The 15,446-nt window shown below is 49.1% G+C and overlaps 1 protein-coding gene across 1 annotated transcript in view; it reads left to right on the top strand.

Moving 5' to 3' along the window:
* Window positions 1-15,446, top strand: part of YME1L1 (YME1 like 1 ATPase) — a 406,402-nt gene that overhangs the window by 66,610 nt on the left and 324,346 nt on the right. The gene's annotated exons all lie outside the window — the stretch shown is intronic.

Genomic DNA, 15,446 nt, shown 5'->3' on the forward strand with positions numbered 1-15,446 from the left:
ATGCTTTTTTTCTCTGCAGTGGAACGCAGGAAAAAATATCTGCACTTAACACCTCATCAGTGCTAGTAGGCACCACATAGATACGATCACCCCTATGGACGATCTTACCACACGGAGTAAAACACCTGCTCGGCTTTGACATATTTTAACTGTCCTTAAGGATGACAGTAGACCTAACATCTGATGCACGTGGTAGGTCAAGTATCGCATTCCTCTGCTGTCATTCTCATCTCAGTCCTGAGAGGAGCGGCGTGCCCCAGGGGGCAAGTCTTCCTGGTGCTTGACAGCAGTGACTGGCCATCTATGCAGCAGACCTTGTCTTTATGGGCCCAAGTGACAACTTTCACATCTTCCATTCAAGTGTTTTTCTTCCTTGGAGTTACTCTAGCATCCCCGGGTAGAATCCCCTCCCCATTACACTTCATCAGGTCTGTTGTTGTGCAATTTTCACATATCTCCAGCAAAGATGTTAGTCTGCTCGAACCGTAGCACCCGTCTAAGGTCTCACTGACAGGAGGTGAGAAAAGCCAGCTGGAGGCTGGCAGACCATAGTAAACAAGCACTGGCACCAATACGAGATATAGTGGCTTTGTCAATTTTTTAAACATGCAGTTGCACAGCAGCAACCATGCTGCTGTGTAAAGTGGCTGAAAGTGAAGAAAACAGGGCTATGACATTGTCAACACTGTTCATGTTATCATGCTATTAGTTATTTTAAGCCATGCTGCACAGCAGCCCGCCCTGCTGCGCAACATCTCATAAAAAAAAAAATAATAAAAATTGACAAAGCCAATAGTTCTCATCCAGGGGATACTCATCAATAGTCATAATCTATGAATAATCCCCGCCCACGTGCGGGATCCCGGAGCATATAGAAAATACATATATATACATATATATGCATATGTGAAAACATATACATGCAGCCTAAAATGTTTCAAACATGGCAAAATGCTGAAATTACATAGGTTTGCATAGTAGTACCCCTAAACCATAAGGAACAAAGGAAGCACTAAGCCAATTGTCACACAACAATGCTTTATTGACATAAAGAAAACTTGTAATTGCAGGCATTTGCCTGTAGGCTGCAGTAGAGTATCAAGAAAACGGACACCTTGCCTTTAAGGCATTAGAGTAGGGGGACCGTGCCTTTAAGACCTGCAGGTGACAGTTAGGTCAGTTCTTTTTTTCCGGCTCCTTCTATGAGGATCCTGGAGCTTGAGCTCTTCAGTTTTTTGACTGAAAGTTTTTCTCTTCAAATTTTTTCAGAAAATTCGACGTTTTCTGGCTCCTGAAAGCTTATTCTGCTGGTTTCCTGAATAATTTCAAATTTTTTCCAGTCAGAATGCCTGCTTTATTCAGGAAATGCCTTTGTTGTGGCAATAAGATGGCACTGGCAGATCCAAACTCGGTGTGTATTGTGTGTCTATCAACTTCACACAATCCTGACCGGTTCCCTCACTGCCAGAAGTTTTCCATGCGCACTCTGTGCGATAGAGAGCGCATTAAGCTGCATGCCCAGCTGGAGAAGGAAAGAAGCCGTCGTGAAGGCGACCATTCATCCTTAAAACCACCTTCTTCAGCTAGACAACTTCAGAAACGGCGACATACCACTTCTCCTGATCCCAGGAAGTCCAAGGTTCCAGGAGGTTCGCCGTCGCCGTCGAAGTCACCGTCTAAAAGACCCAGGACTTCTTCTGCATCGAGATCCATCTCAACATCGAGATTCTCCGCCGCATACAATTAAGTCGGCGTCGAGGCACAGTCCTTCGGGCTCGAAGGCTGTTAGTCCGATGAGATCCGGACAGTCCCCGTCGACATTGAGGCTTCCGTCGACGTTGAGACACTCTCCGCTGACCTCGAGGGGGTCAGCGTCGAGAGCTGCAGCGACGGATATCTCGCCGCAAGTGGGTCGATCGAAGTCAAGACATTTGACGTTGAGGAGATCAACCTCAACTCGACGTCATGGAAGATCGACGTCTATAACACCGGACCGACGGCGAAGGTCGATGTCAAAGTCGCCAACTCAGCACCGAAGGTCGACGTCAAAGTCGCCAATTTGACGGCAAAGGTCGATGTCGAAGTCCCCAGCTCGACGACGAAGGTCGACGTCGAGGTCTCCGCGTCGCCGTAGGCGATCGGCGTCGAGACCACCATCGAGGGCGGAGCGGCAATCTGCATCGATGGTGACACAAACATTGTCGACGTCGAGACGTTCGATGTCAAAGGATAGAACTGCAGTGGCCACGGAGAGGGCCAGATCTAGATCTTCAGGGGATCGATGGTCATCTCCAGGTCTAAATATCATACAGATTTCTCCGGAGAAATCACCTAAGGCTCCAGAGAAGTTTGGACTTTCACCTCGCTGGTTGCAGAATGTGGGTACAGGTGACTGCAGAAGTGCGGGCTCGGACTATTCTTGCACGTACTCTCCCTCCAGGATTTCTCCGCGTAGAAGCAAGTCTCCTCCTGGTAGGCCAAGGTCACCTTCTCCACGCCGGTCACGATCCAGGGAACGTCCTTCCCCGCACAGAAGACCAAGATCTCCTTCTAAACGCAGATCACGGTCCAGGGCTCATCACAGTGACCGGCCCCACAAGAGGCGACGCACTAGATCGCCCACCTGGTCATCCTCCACAAGGTCCTCGGTCCGGGACTATTCTCCGACCTTTTCCTCCACACCTCCATCACGAGTGTCTCCTATTGATGACATCGCTACTTTCTCTGACGTCCTGGGTAGAGGTGCGCAGAAATTGAACATCACGTTGCACACCCCAGTGGTTCCCACATCAATTATATTTGATACGTTACATCACCGTTCAGCACCCACACCTTTGCTGCCGTTGGTGCCAGGGCTGTTGGAGCCAGCTATGACCACATTTCTCACTCCTGCTACGGTGGGCTCTGTGCCTTCAAGAATGGCTAAGAAGTATAAGGCTCCTGCCGAGGATCCCTTATTCCTAAGAGCAGACCCGCCAGCGGACTCAGTTATTGTGGAGGCTGCCATGAAGTCCCACTCTGCGTCTGTATCCTCTTCTGTCCCACCGGAGAAAGACAGTAAGCAAATGGATTCCTATGGCAGGAAGATGTGCAACACTCATACATGAAGGTGGCGAGTGCTTCAGCCCTTCTGGGGCGTTATGATCGCTCACTTTAAGACTCCCTCTCCAGATTTGCTGAAAAACTTCCAAGGGAAGACAGACAGGATTTCAATGAAGTTCTCCTTGAAGGTGGGCTTGTAGCCAATCAGATCATAAGTGCGGCTGCGGATGCTTCGGACCTCGCCGCACATGGCTACTCCCATGGCGTATGCGCTCAACGCTCAGCCTGGCTGCGGCTAACTGGCCTCAAGCCCGATGCTCAAAAGAAAATTCTTAATTTGCCTTTTAACGGTTCATCCTTATTTGGGGCTCACGCTGATGACCAAATGAACAAGATGAAAGCTGAGATGGACACCGTTAAGGCTGTTGGGCTGGAGAAGCGCAAGGAATATCGAAAGAGCTTTTGTCAGGGCGACAAGCGCGCTTTTCATCAGCGCGTTCAAACACCTCAATGGTCCTCTCAGAACCAGCAGAAACCCCAATTCCAACAAAGGGGTCGTGGCAGAGGGAGAGGAAACGCAAAGCAACAGCAGTCCTCCTCCAAGCAGCCTTCCAAGCAGTGAGGTCTTACTTCCTCCGCGCTCGTTCGCCACTCCGGTAGGAGGAAGTATCAGTTTTCACCTGGAAGAGTGGGAAGCTATCACAAGAGACAGATGGGTTCTGAATATTGTACAGCATGGCTACTTGCTGAGGTTCAAGGCTCCCTCTCCGCAAGTATCCTAACGGAGGCAGCACCTTCCTCAAATTCAAAATCGGCTTTTACTGGACGAAGTAGCTACTCTCCTCTCCAACAACGCCATAGAGGAAGTACCACCCCTGCAAAGAAATCAAGAGTATACTCCCGCTATTTTCTAGTTCAAAAGCGAGGAGTAGTCAAAGAGTACAGACCCATTCTCGACCTGCGTCTGCTCAACGGATTTGTCAAGAAGGAAAAGTTCAGAATGCTAGCCCTGCATCAAATCTTCCCGCATCTTCACCAGGGAGACTGGATGTGTGCCATCGACCTGCAGGATGCGTATTTTCATATTCCTGTCTCAGTGAAACATCGAAAATTCCTCAGGTTTCAGATCTCTCGTCAGCACTACCAGTACAGAGTTCTGCTGTTTGGCCTCAAATCTGCCCCACGGACATTCTCCAAGTGTATGGCGGTGGTAGCTGCCTTCCTCCGCTAACGGATGATCTTCGTCTATCCCTATCTAGACGACTGGCTCCTGAAGAGTTCCACTTCTGTTCTACTCCAGAGCCATCTCTTGTTATGCCTCAATCTGCTACAGTCATTGGGACTACAAGTCAACTACAAAAAGTCGGTCCTCAATCCCACTCAGCGGATTCACTACCTGGGCGCCTCTCTGGACTCCGCAAAGGCAAGCTTGTGTCCTTCGGAGGAGAGGTTATTATCCATGCTTCAGAAATGCCACACACTTCTCGACACTGCATTCCCCACAGCCAGGCAAGTGTCGTCACTTCTGGGGTCGATGGCTTTGTGCATTTACATTGTGCCCAATGCACGTCTTCACATGCGTCCTCTACAACAAGCGCTAGAGGATCAGTGGTCGCAGAGGTCAGGTCGCTGGGAAGATCTGGTCTCTCTCCACCAAGTCGCCAAAGACTCCATCAGATGGTGGATGAAACTATCCCATCTGCTTCACGGCGTCCCCTTCCATCAGACGCCTCCGACACAGACAGTGGTCACAGATGCCTCCATGCAGGGCTGGGGTGCTCATATGGACCAGCTTCAGGTACAAGGTCTCTGGTCCAATACCGAAAAGAGTTATCATATAAACTTCTTGGAGCTACGAGAAGTCCATCTGGCTCTCAAATCCCTGTATCCGTCCCTCCAAACCAGCCATGTGCAGATTCAGACAGACAACACAACAACTATGTTCTATCTGAAGAAGCAAGTAGGCACCAGATCACGAGTCCTATCTCTGGAAGCTCAGTCCATTTGGCAGTGGCTACTGGCGAGAGGCCTTTCGATCATCGCGGTTCACCTGCCAGTGACCCTGAACGTGCAGGCAGATGGCCTCAGCAGAGACTTTTTTTTTTTTTTTAAAAAGCTTTATTTAGATTTGCAAAATCAAACGGTACACAAATGTTAGCTGTGCAATCATCGATGACCAAGTATGGAGGTACATCAAAATATTTCCAGCTCCCTTGCAATATATGTACGTTATGAGTGGCATCCAACATCAGAACCCCCTTGCTCATTCCCCCATCAGTACTTGTCCAACCTGAAACAGAGGAGACTGACAGCGCCCATTCATGCCCATGGTCCCTAGCCATCCCCTCCCTCCACGCATCGTCCTCTACCCATGTGCATACCATGCTAACCACCCCCCCACAACAAACGCCCCATGGAACACACTATCCCAGTCCGACCTCGACGTCCCCAGCCTCCCAACGCCCATGTCACCTCGCCTACCCTACTCCCGTTGGAACTATACCGGAATGTGTGGGCGACGAGGGGGAGCCGGGGAGGCCTGCAATGTATGATTTGTAAGGGCCCCAGATATCCTTAGGACGCGCTGCTGCGGGAAGGAGACTGGAGTAGAGTTCGCTATTCGTGCTGCAAAACGCCATGGCAGTGAGCCACGATTGGACCGTAGGGGCCCGTCTATCCCCCCAGCGCCTGGCGATTTCTCGTTTAGCCAGAAGTAGACCCACAGCGGCCAACCTACGAACGTTTTTAGGGAAATTTGCTGTATAGCCCAACAACGCCACCTCCGGAGTGGGAACAAGTGTAAGCTCTAACATGTCTTCCAAGACCTTGTAGACTTGTGTCCAGAATGTTTGCAGCCTCGGACAGGTCCAGGACAAGTGTGCGAAGTCTGCATGTGGTGCTGCGCACTTCCAACAGAGGTGAGGTCGTGCAGGGTCAATGGAATGGAGTCTGTCTGGGGTCACGTACCAACGGCGGAGGAATTTATAGTGAAGGAGTTTGTGACGACTGTTCAGAGACACCGTAGCAGTAACCTTACAGCAGGCCGTCCACTGTTCATCCATGATAGGCCTACCCAGGTCCGTCTCCCATTCCGCCCGCGCCCGGTCCTCCGCACAAGGGAGCAAAGCCGCACACGCCTTGTACAGCCTCGAAACTATATGGGCCCCCGTATCTCTGTCAATAATGATGGTAAGGGGTTCAAAGGAAGCAGGCTCACGGGGGAAACCCTCAATTGCCGCCCTGGCCGCGCAATAGAGTCGGCGCAGAACGAATCTGTCCATGAATGTAGCCTCGCTAAAGCGCGCCTCTTCCGACGCCGAGAATATGTGCTTTTCCGGGTATAAATCTCCCATCTTGGTGAGGTTAAATTTACTCAACGTTCGCTGCACAAGCGCCTCGTCCGTGCCCGGCAGTAGTCCCGGGTTGCGAATAGGAAGCGAAGAGGAATATAGGCGAGGGTGAGCTAAATAGCTCAAAAGTTTCTTCCAGGCCCAGTTAGTGGTGGACACTGTTTGGATATCTACTGGGTTTCTGGGGATACCCTTGGGCAAAATGGCAGCCAACTGACCTGGGAGCACAAAGTCTGCCTCAGGGCGAAAAAACAGGATTCGAGCGTCCGGATGGTACCAGGCATAAGCATGTGCACACTGTGCGACCAGATAGTATAGATACAGATCCGGTATGCCGAGGCCTCCCCTATCCTGTGGGAGTGTGAGAGTCTTCCAACGAATCCGGGGGTGCTTCCCGCCCCAGACCAGTCGGATCAGGAGGGACCTCAAGTCGGAAAAGAAAGACCGAGTGAGGGGGATAGGGATATTGTTAAAAAGATACAGAAATTTGGGGAGCACTATCATTTTTATGATGGCTATTCTGGCCGACATGGAGAGCGGGAGGCGCAGCCAACCCTCCACCTGCGTCTCCAACCGCGCCACCGCGCGTCCATAGTTGAGGCGGATGATTTCGTCTGTGCTCCAATGGATCTGAATGCCTAAGTAGCGTACTGAGTCTGAGCACCACTCCAATGGGAACTCACACTGCCACGGGGAGGTGCCGCTAGTCAATGGGAATATGATAGATTTGTGCCAGTTTATGCCCAGTCCCGAGTGGCCACCAAAGCGCAGGATCTCACGAATCAGGGGGGCAAGATTGACCTGTGGTTCCCTTACATACAGGATAGTGTCGTCTGCGTAAAGGGAGGCCAGCAGCGGGCCCGTCCTAAACTGGAGACCCCTGTGGAGGTGTCGTTCCTGGAAATGCCGTATCAGGGGGTCCATGGCTAAAATGAACAAGAGCGGGGAAAGCGGACAGCCCTGGCGCGTGCCACGCGTTAGGGAGAAAGGGCGGGATAACGTACCGTTGACACGCAGACGTGCCGTGGAGCGGCTATAGAGGAGACGAACCGTGGCCAGAAAATTCGCCGGCATGCCCATGCGTTCCATAACGGCAAGAAAGAATGGCCATGCCTCAGCAGAGACTTCGTCGAAGTGCACGACTGGGTGCTCAACGAAGACGTCGCCCAAGAGATCTTCCGGCAGTGGGGAGTACCGGACATCGACCTTTTCGCAGACGCGGCAAACAAAAAATGCCCCGTCTTCGCCTCCAGGGATCTCAGGGGAACGCACTTTTGAACAGCTGGTCGCGGACATTGCTGTACGCTTTTCCTCCTCTCCCCCTCATCCCATACAAAAATTCTACAGGGCCAGAGCACGGATGATCCTTATAGCTCCGGAGTGGCCCCGCCAGTGGTGGTACCCGGATCTACTCCAGCTGTCAGAGGTGCCACACCGGAGATTGCCTTGCCTGCCGAACTTACTGACCAAGAACCAGGGTAGAGTGTTCCATCCCAACCTCCCCTCTCTTCGCTTGACGGCATGGCTCCTGAAGTCATCCGGTACTGATATTTAGATCTTCCGGCGGACTGTATGAACATTCTTCGAGAAGCAAAAAGGCCCTCCACTAGGAAGTCTTATGCCTTCAAATGGAGGAGGTTCTACATTTGGTGTAGAGATAACGCCCTTTATCCAATCCAGGGTCAAGAACAGGTTATTCTCCCCTACTTATTGCAATTGGCAAAGTCTGGTTTAAAGTATACATCTATCAGAGTCCACCTAGCTGCTATCACAGCTTATAGAAAATCTCCTACCCAGGCCTCATTCTTCCAGATGCCGGTAGTCAAAGATTTCCTAGAAGGTCTTAAAGTATTTCCACCAGTGAGGTCTCCTTCCCCTCCCTGGGAGCTCAACATCGTTCTCTCTAAGTTGATGGAAGCTCCTTTCGAACCGATTCATAAGGCATCCTTGCAGCATCTGACTTGGAAGGCTACCTTCTTAGTAGCCATCACTTCTGCCCGCAGGGTAAGTGAGATTCAGGCCCTCTGCTGCAAGGAACCTTACACTGTTTTCCATGCCAATAGAGTGGTACTGCGTACTCATCCGAGCTCCCTGCCCAAGGTGGTCTCGGATTTCCACATTAATCAGGTTATCACGCTGCCCACTTTCTTTCCTCAGCCAACCACTCCCCCGGAGAGAGCTTTACATTCTTTAGACCTCCGGAGGGTATTGAAATTTTATCTTGCTAGAACCCTTTCGCTTAGAAAGTCTGACAGGCTCTTTGTCAATTACAGTCCAACAAATACCGGGCTGGCTGCCTCCAAGAGGCATATTTCTAGATGGATTGTTTCATGCATAGCCTTGTCGTATCAACTGTCTCACAAGGTTCTGCAGGTTAGACCAAGAGCACACTCTACTAGAGGGAAAGCTTCTACTGTAGCTCTCCTTCGCAACGTTCCCATGTCTGAAATTTGCAAAGCGGCTACATGGCGCTCTATATATACCTTTACACGCCATTATTGCCTAGATTCAGATGCACAGGCCGACGCCCAGGTGGGGCAGGCCTCTTTGAGGAATTTGTTTGCATAACTGCTATGCGAATGTGATGTTAATGCATGTTCTAGATGCTGTATTGCTGTCCGCGAGATTTTGGGTATGGACTTGCTACTCTATTCATAGATTAGGACTATTGATGAGTATCCCCTGGATGAGAAGGATTAGATACTTACCTGTAATCCTAGTTCTCATCCAGGGGTATACTCATCAAAGTCATAAGCGACCCACCCACCTCCCTGGACGAGCATTTCTCCTCAAGTTATTGTTTATTGATTGCAGATCTACTCAGGTGCGGTTGCACCGTCAAAAAGAACTGACCTAACTGTCACCTGTGGTGATTCATGGGAGCAAGGGGTCTCCTGCAGGTCTTAAAGGCACGGTCCCCCTACTCTAATGCCTTAAAGGCAAGGTGTCAGTTTTCTTTGTTTTCTTGATACTCTACTGCAGCCTACAGGCAAATGCCTGCAATTACAAGTTTGCTTTATGGCAATAAAATATTGTTGTGTGACAATTGGCTTAGTGCTTCCTTTGTTCCTTATGGTTTAGGGGTACTACTATGCAAACCTATGTAATTTCAGCATTTTTGCCATGTTTGAAACATTTTAGGCTGCATGTATACGTTTTCACATATGTATATATATATATATATATATATATATATTTTCTATATGCTCCGGGATCCTGCATGTGGGTGAGGATTATTCATAGATTATGACTTTGAGTATACCACTGGATGAGAACTAGCATTACAGATAAGTAACTAATCCTTCTTGCATAGGCAAAACCTATTGACTTTGCCAATGCTTATCTGGTAGACCCATCTAGTCACAGATTCCTTACTTTAGAATCCTCCCAAGGCGCAAGACTGGATCCACAGCACATACGCACACCGGCTGAGGGCATCGCGAGACTCCGTATTGACGTCGTCCACTGAATTTGATGTCAATGGAGTCCATATAACTTCCTCGCTGATGTCTGTTCCTTCTTTTCCTCTATTGCAACGTAGATCCAGAGAGGTTAAGGGGCAGTTTTTCATGTTCATTTCGACTTCTTGTTGAGAGAACAGTGTGCTTTTTCAAGCGATGTCATCCTGGTTTAAATCCTGTGGATCTTGTGATAAGCAAATGTCGATCATGGATCTGCGTACCGTTTGATTGTGGTGCTTCGGAGAACTTCACGACTCCGAGGACTGCGGTTCCTGCCAAAGTCTTAGACCAAAGGCATTGAAAGAGTGCTGTATGAAACTCTTGTGCATGCTTTTCTAAGAAACCGCATTGTAGACAAACCCTCACTGAAGACCAGGGACCTGTCGAAACGTCATTCGGGTGATGGGTTGCCTCCATCAACCTCAAGGAAGGCTCCAAGAACCCAACGGTCAAAACGCAAGTCTGTCGCCGTCTCCCAATCGTCGGTTGAGGAGCATTTACAAGAGTCTCCCCCACATCTCCCTAAATATCCTGGTGTCGGGGTGACTCTAGCCCAAAGCAGCTAGATCCTGTCCCTACCAGATAATGCATTAACGAACGTAAGTCACCTCTGTGGCAGACCTAGGAAGCCCTACAGCAGGGTGTGCTGGATATTTAAAAAGTGGAATATGTACTTTTAGACGTTCTAGCAGTTAAAACTCCTTCGTCGTTTTTACTGAGGAAAGGCTAGTAACCCCATTGGCAAGTACAGAGTAACAGACTGGCACCCCAGGTTGGTACTGTTTGGTATCAAAGGAGTCAATGCATTAAATCATATTTATTGGTTACATCAAATTTAATGTCACTGGTGGGAAAAGTGCAATTTTAGAAGTTTCCACTTTAGTTGCCCAAGGTTTCCAGAGTCCGTATACTTGTGTATATAGGGCTTGTCTTGCAGACCGCTTTCTGCCTTCCTGGGAAGACGTGCTAATGACTCCTAGGAAAAGACACAATAGGGGCCTGCACGAGAGAGAGGTGTTACCTCTCTCCTACAGGAAGTCACACGTGTGAGATTCAAAGAAGAAGCCACCTTTGAAGGCAAATGGTTAACTCTTGGAGAGGGGCTGCTCTATTGTTTATGCAGACAGGCTGGCATTGGGGACAGGAGAGAAGCCAGTTGTCTTGTAGCCACACTTCTGAGGGTGAGCTAAGGAGCTCTTCAGTGTCGAGAGTTGGGTCTCACCATCTTTGTAGTGGGCACAGTGGTGCATCCTGGGATAACCAGGTGCCACACTTCCCAAGAAGTGGTCATCAGGAGGAAGGGATCATGGTAGTCTATTTGCTTACAACCGCATCCTACCCTGGGGGCATTATCTGAAGATAAATAAGGCACCCAGTCACCCAGAACTCAAATCTTGATCAGCTCGGAAGAAGGAACGCCCTGCTGCACCGTGGGACCAGCAAAGAGTGGCTTCACTAACCAGGACTGCAACAGGTAGCTAGCGAGGAGTTGGACTCTGCCTGCTTTTTCCTGTTCAAGGAAAAGTCGACTTCAGGGTCGAGTCAAGCAAAGAGAACTCGAAGGGCCACCTGCCTGGCCTACTGTTCGCAGCACAGAGACCCATCACCTGAAGAAGCTTGCTGGTGCAAGTTGGTAGCCCAAAGTTTTCAATCTGCTGCCACCGCCACAGTGCAGCAACGTGGACCAAGTTGCACAAAGTTGCATCGAAGTTTGCAGAACCCAGGAGTGCTATCGTATGGGACCCTCAAATGGAGAGATATAGACTCAGGAAGGATTGACCTGTGACTGCAACTATGGGCGACTGGACTTTGGCCAGAGGTGACTGGACTTGAGACAGACTGGAGATGACTTTGTGGGATGTTACCACTTCAACAGGGACCTCCTGAGAAGTCCTTGCAGGAAGACCCTGTTGACCGCATCAATCCTTAGAGCATCTTTCAGCATCCCTTAACTCTTCCATCAGGACCACTCCATAGGAATTCATTGCAACTCAGATAAGGGGCCTGGAACTGTTGAAGGACTGCTTCTTCTGTGAAGGTAACCGTTCTTGAGGACCTTGCTGGTCCCCCTGACTAGCTCTCTGCCGGAGTTTACCTCAAGTATTTCTAACTGACTGTATTAACACTTATCTAAGTTTTCTTCAAAAACGTTTTTAAATATTCAATTTGTTGAGTTTGCCAAGGCTTGTTTGCAGTTGAGTGAAATTGTATTGATTTCTTATTGCTTGCAAAATCTATATTTCCGGAACCCTCCAGTGGATTTTTTTCATTCTAGTGATTAAATTCTTATAAAAATACAACCTATTTTTTATAAATTGGTGTCGGATTTCTTGAGTGTCATGTTGTTTTTCTTCAATTGTTTCGGTGCTCTTTAAATACTTAACACCTGTTCCTCTGTGTACGCCTTGCTGCTCAGTGCCATAGCTACCCAGGATTGAGCTGAGGGTTTGACAGACAAAACGGAAGGGTCCTAAATGGGTTGGTAAGTGTATTACATGGTGAGGTTGTGCTATCACACCATATAATACACCCCATTTCCTCAACCATTGCGTGGTCAGTGCAATGCAATGCGGTGGATGATTTATTATATAATTCATGATTCTATATTTTCCTGACCAGCTTAGCCAGAACACTCCCTGTTGATGTGCCTTAGCTGCTGTCCTTTTGATTTAAAGAGGATAACATAGAGGAGGTATACACGAACATCAACAAAGGTTAACCCTCTGTTGATGTTCGTGTATCCTGAGTGCGGTCCATTTTGTCAATGTCAATCCTTGGTCTATCTTAAGCTTGGAGAGTTATGTGTCTAGGGGTCCGTGTCCATGTCTCGTACATCAGCTGCTTGTGAAGAACGGTTTTCTCCCCCCCCTTACCCATCCACGCGTGCCAAATCCGTGAGTATGGTATCCCAGTACTGTGCAGTAGGGTATGTGCATAATCCGGCTATTTCCTCTCAGCGCAGTGATGCACTTTCTGCTTGTGCCCACACTAGGAGCGAGCTTTTCCAACTGATAACTACAGGGGGGTGGGGGGTGGGGGTCAGTGTGTGTCTATCTCTTGATTATTAGTCTCTTTGCTACAATGAATCCTAAGTCAGTGAATCTGGATGTGACCTTGTGTTTCTTTAATCTGGGGATAAGGCCTAATATGTATACCTCCCATGTGTGTGTTATTGGCCTGCTAGTGCATGTTGCAAGTGCCGTGGTAACTTCTTGCCAATATGTATGCAGGGAGGCGTAGAACCAGAGCGTATGAGGAGGTCTGCGTCTGTCTGCAGACAGCTTGGGCATGCCAAAGTGGTAATGTGAAAATATTTGTTTAGTTCGTCCGGGGAGAGGTACACCCTTTGCGTTATAAATGTCTGTATAAGCCTGACTTTAGAGTTTCTCGGAATGCAAGTGGAGCTATCTAACGTTGCATTCCATTCATGGTCTGTCTACTGTTGTCCCATGTCTGCTTCCCACCGTAATCGAAAAGCTGTCATGGGTTTTATTGTGTGAGGAAGTAGCGCCTCAGCCAGCCAGTGTACAATGTGTGATCCATTGCCCATGACATGTAAGTATTGCATCAGGAGATGCATCTCCTATTCGGAGGTGATATCACCCCATTTCGTGGAAAGTGATCTCGTGATTGAATTATGCAGCAAGAATCGACCTGCGGGCAGGTCGTAATCCTCCGCCAAAGTCTCAAAGGGTATCAGAGCGCCCTCTGCGTAGAGGTCGCCCAATGTACATAATTCTGCTGCATGCCAACGCGCAAGCACCCCGCTAGAGGTGCCCGTCCTGCCCCTGGGCGTATGAATGTTCCTTCATAATGATGACCCTGATGGAACACCATGCCAGTGGGAAGTCCAAATTCATACGAGCGATGGTCAGCCTTTGGTCCCTATCACAGTCACATTCACTTCTCCCCACAAAAACACTCCTGTTGCTCTCTTTGCTCTGTTCACAAATCATTCCCTATCCTGACCTAGTAGAGAGAGTAACATCGGGGTGGCGATGGCCAAAGGGATTGTTTTACTTTTCCAGCCCTTGGTAGGACTGTGAGAGAATCCCATAACAATCCGGCAGCCTGTGCCAATGATAATAGAGGTCAAGACAAGCTTTGTTTCTCTTAAAGTGCACCCTGATTAAGCATAACCCCCACCCCCATATCAACAGGCTTTTGAGTGCAAATCCACCAAGCAACAGCACATAGGAATTGTTGAGGTAGACAGAGTGTCGGCTTCCTCTAAGGACGGGTTTTTACAGAAATGACCAAGGAGTTTGCAGCTCCAAGGTGCAGGGTTACCTAGACAGCCATTAAATAAACCAGGCCCGACTGGTGTTCTTTATCAGTGTAATTTATTAGCAATGTACAGTGTAGTATAACCCTTTCAGTAGAAGACAATGAGCTTGCCACCCCTCCCCTCCCCCTTCGTTGTGTCAAGGTAGTCTGTGCTCCTCATGGTTCAAACTCCATGTTTATTGACACTTCGAAGAAATTTCATAGAAAAACAGTCAATGATTCCCTATGGGAGAAAATTCAAGTTACGGGTAAAGTATGTTCTCGTTACTTTTGTAATCCAGGGCTGGACTCCTAGGCTCAGTACTGGGACCTCTATCTAAAACAGGTTAGTAATTACGTTTTCACAGTTGGTACGATTTTTAAAGAATATTTATAGTTTACAAAAATCGACACTTAGAAGAAATTTCACAGAAAAACAGTCAATGATTTCCTATGGAAGAAAATTGGGTTAGTGGTAAGTACAGTTGTGAGTACTTTTCAGGGTCAGTGCTGGGTACCAAGATCCAGCACTGGGATCTCTCCTAATAGCAGGTGAGTATTTCCGTTTTCGTTACTCGGTTGATTTTAGGTGAATATTTTAAGTTTTAGAAACTCCACACTTCGAAGAAATTTCAGAAGAAACCAGTCAATGTTACCCTATGGTAGAAAATTGGGTTACCGGCTTTTGCGTAAGTACTCGACTGGCAGAGTTAAGGTTCTGGGCACAGACTCGGGATGGGGGGGGGGGGGTCTCCCAGTGTCAGGTTGGTACAGTTGTTACACCCTCGGCGGCACTGGGGCGGCCGGGTGCAGAGTGAATTAGGCCCAATGTAATCCTATGGGAGGCAGGGGGGCCTTGGTTGGTGGCTGCTGACTGGCAGGCCACACGGCTGGGGGGGGCTCGGCTCCTGGTCACTTGCTCAGGGCAAGTGGGGAAGTAGGTAGGAGTAGAAGTTACACTGCCAGGGCCACTCGGGCGGCTGTATGCAGGGTGCTTTTGAGCCTTCGGGCGCTCAATGGATTTCAATGGGAAAGCTCAAGGACGAAGAAAGGCTGCAAGCTCGGGGACGAAGATTCTTCAGGTGCCGCCACCACCACTTCGAGAGGTAAGTTGGGTAGTTGGAGGATAGGTAGGTACCCAGGAGTCGGGCACAGGGGGCCGCAGGGCGCGGGGTGCAGGGGTGCCTTTTGATGTTGGGAAATCTTACCCTCTGTTGATCGCGGTTGGAGGGGCCCCTGGTTCTGAGGCTGCAGGCTTTGTCAGGAGCGTCGAGGTGGGTCCTTGGGTACCGGATTCGGGGTCACAGTCGCCGGGAAGATGTCCTCG

This window comes from Triturus cristatus, chromosome 10 (genome assembly GCF_964204655.1).
Source record: "Triturus cristatus chromosome 10, aTriCri1.1, whole genome shotgun sequence".
NCBI classification, from domain to species: domain Eukaryota; kingdom Metazoa; phylum Chordata; class Amphibia; order Caudata; family Salamandridae; genus Triturus; species Triturus cristatus.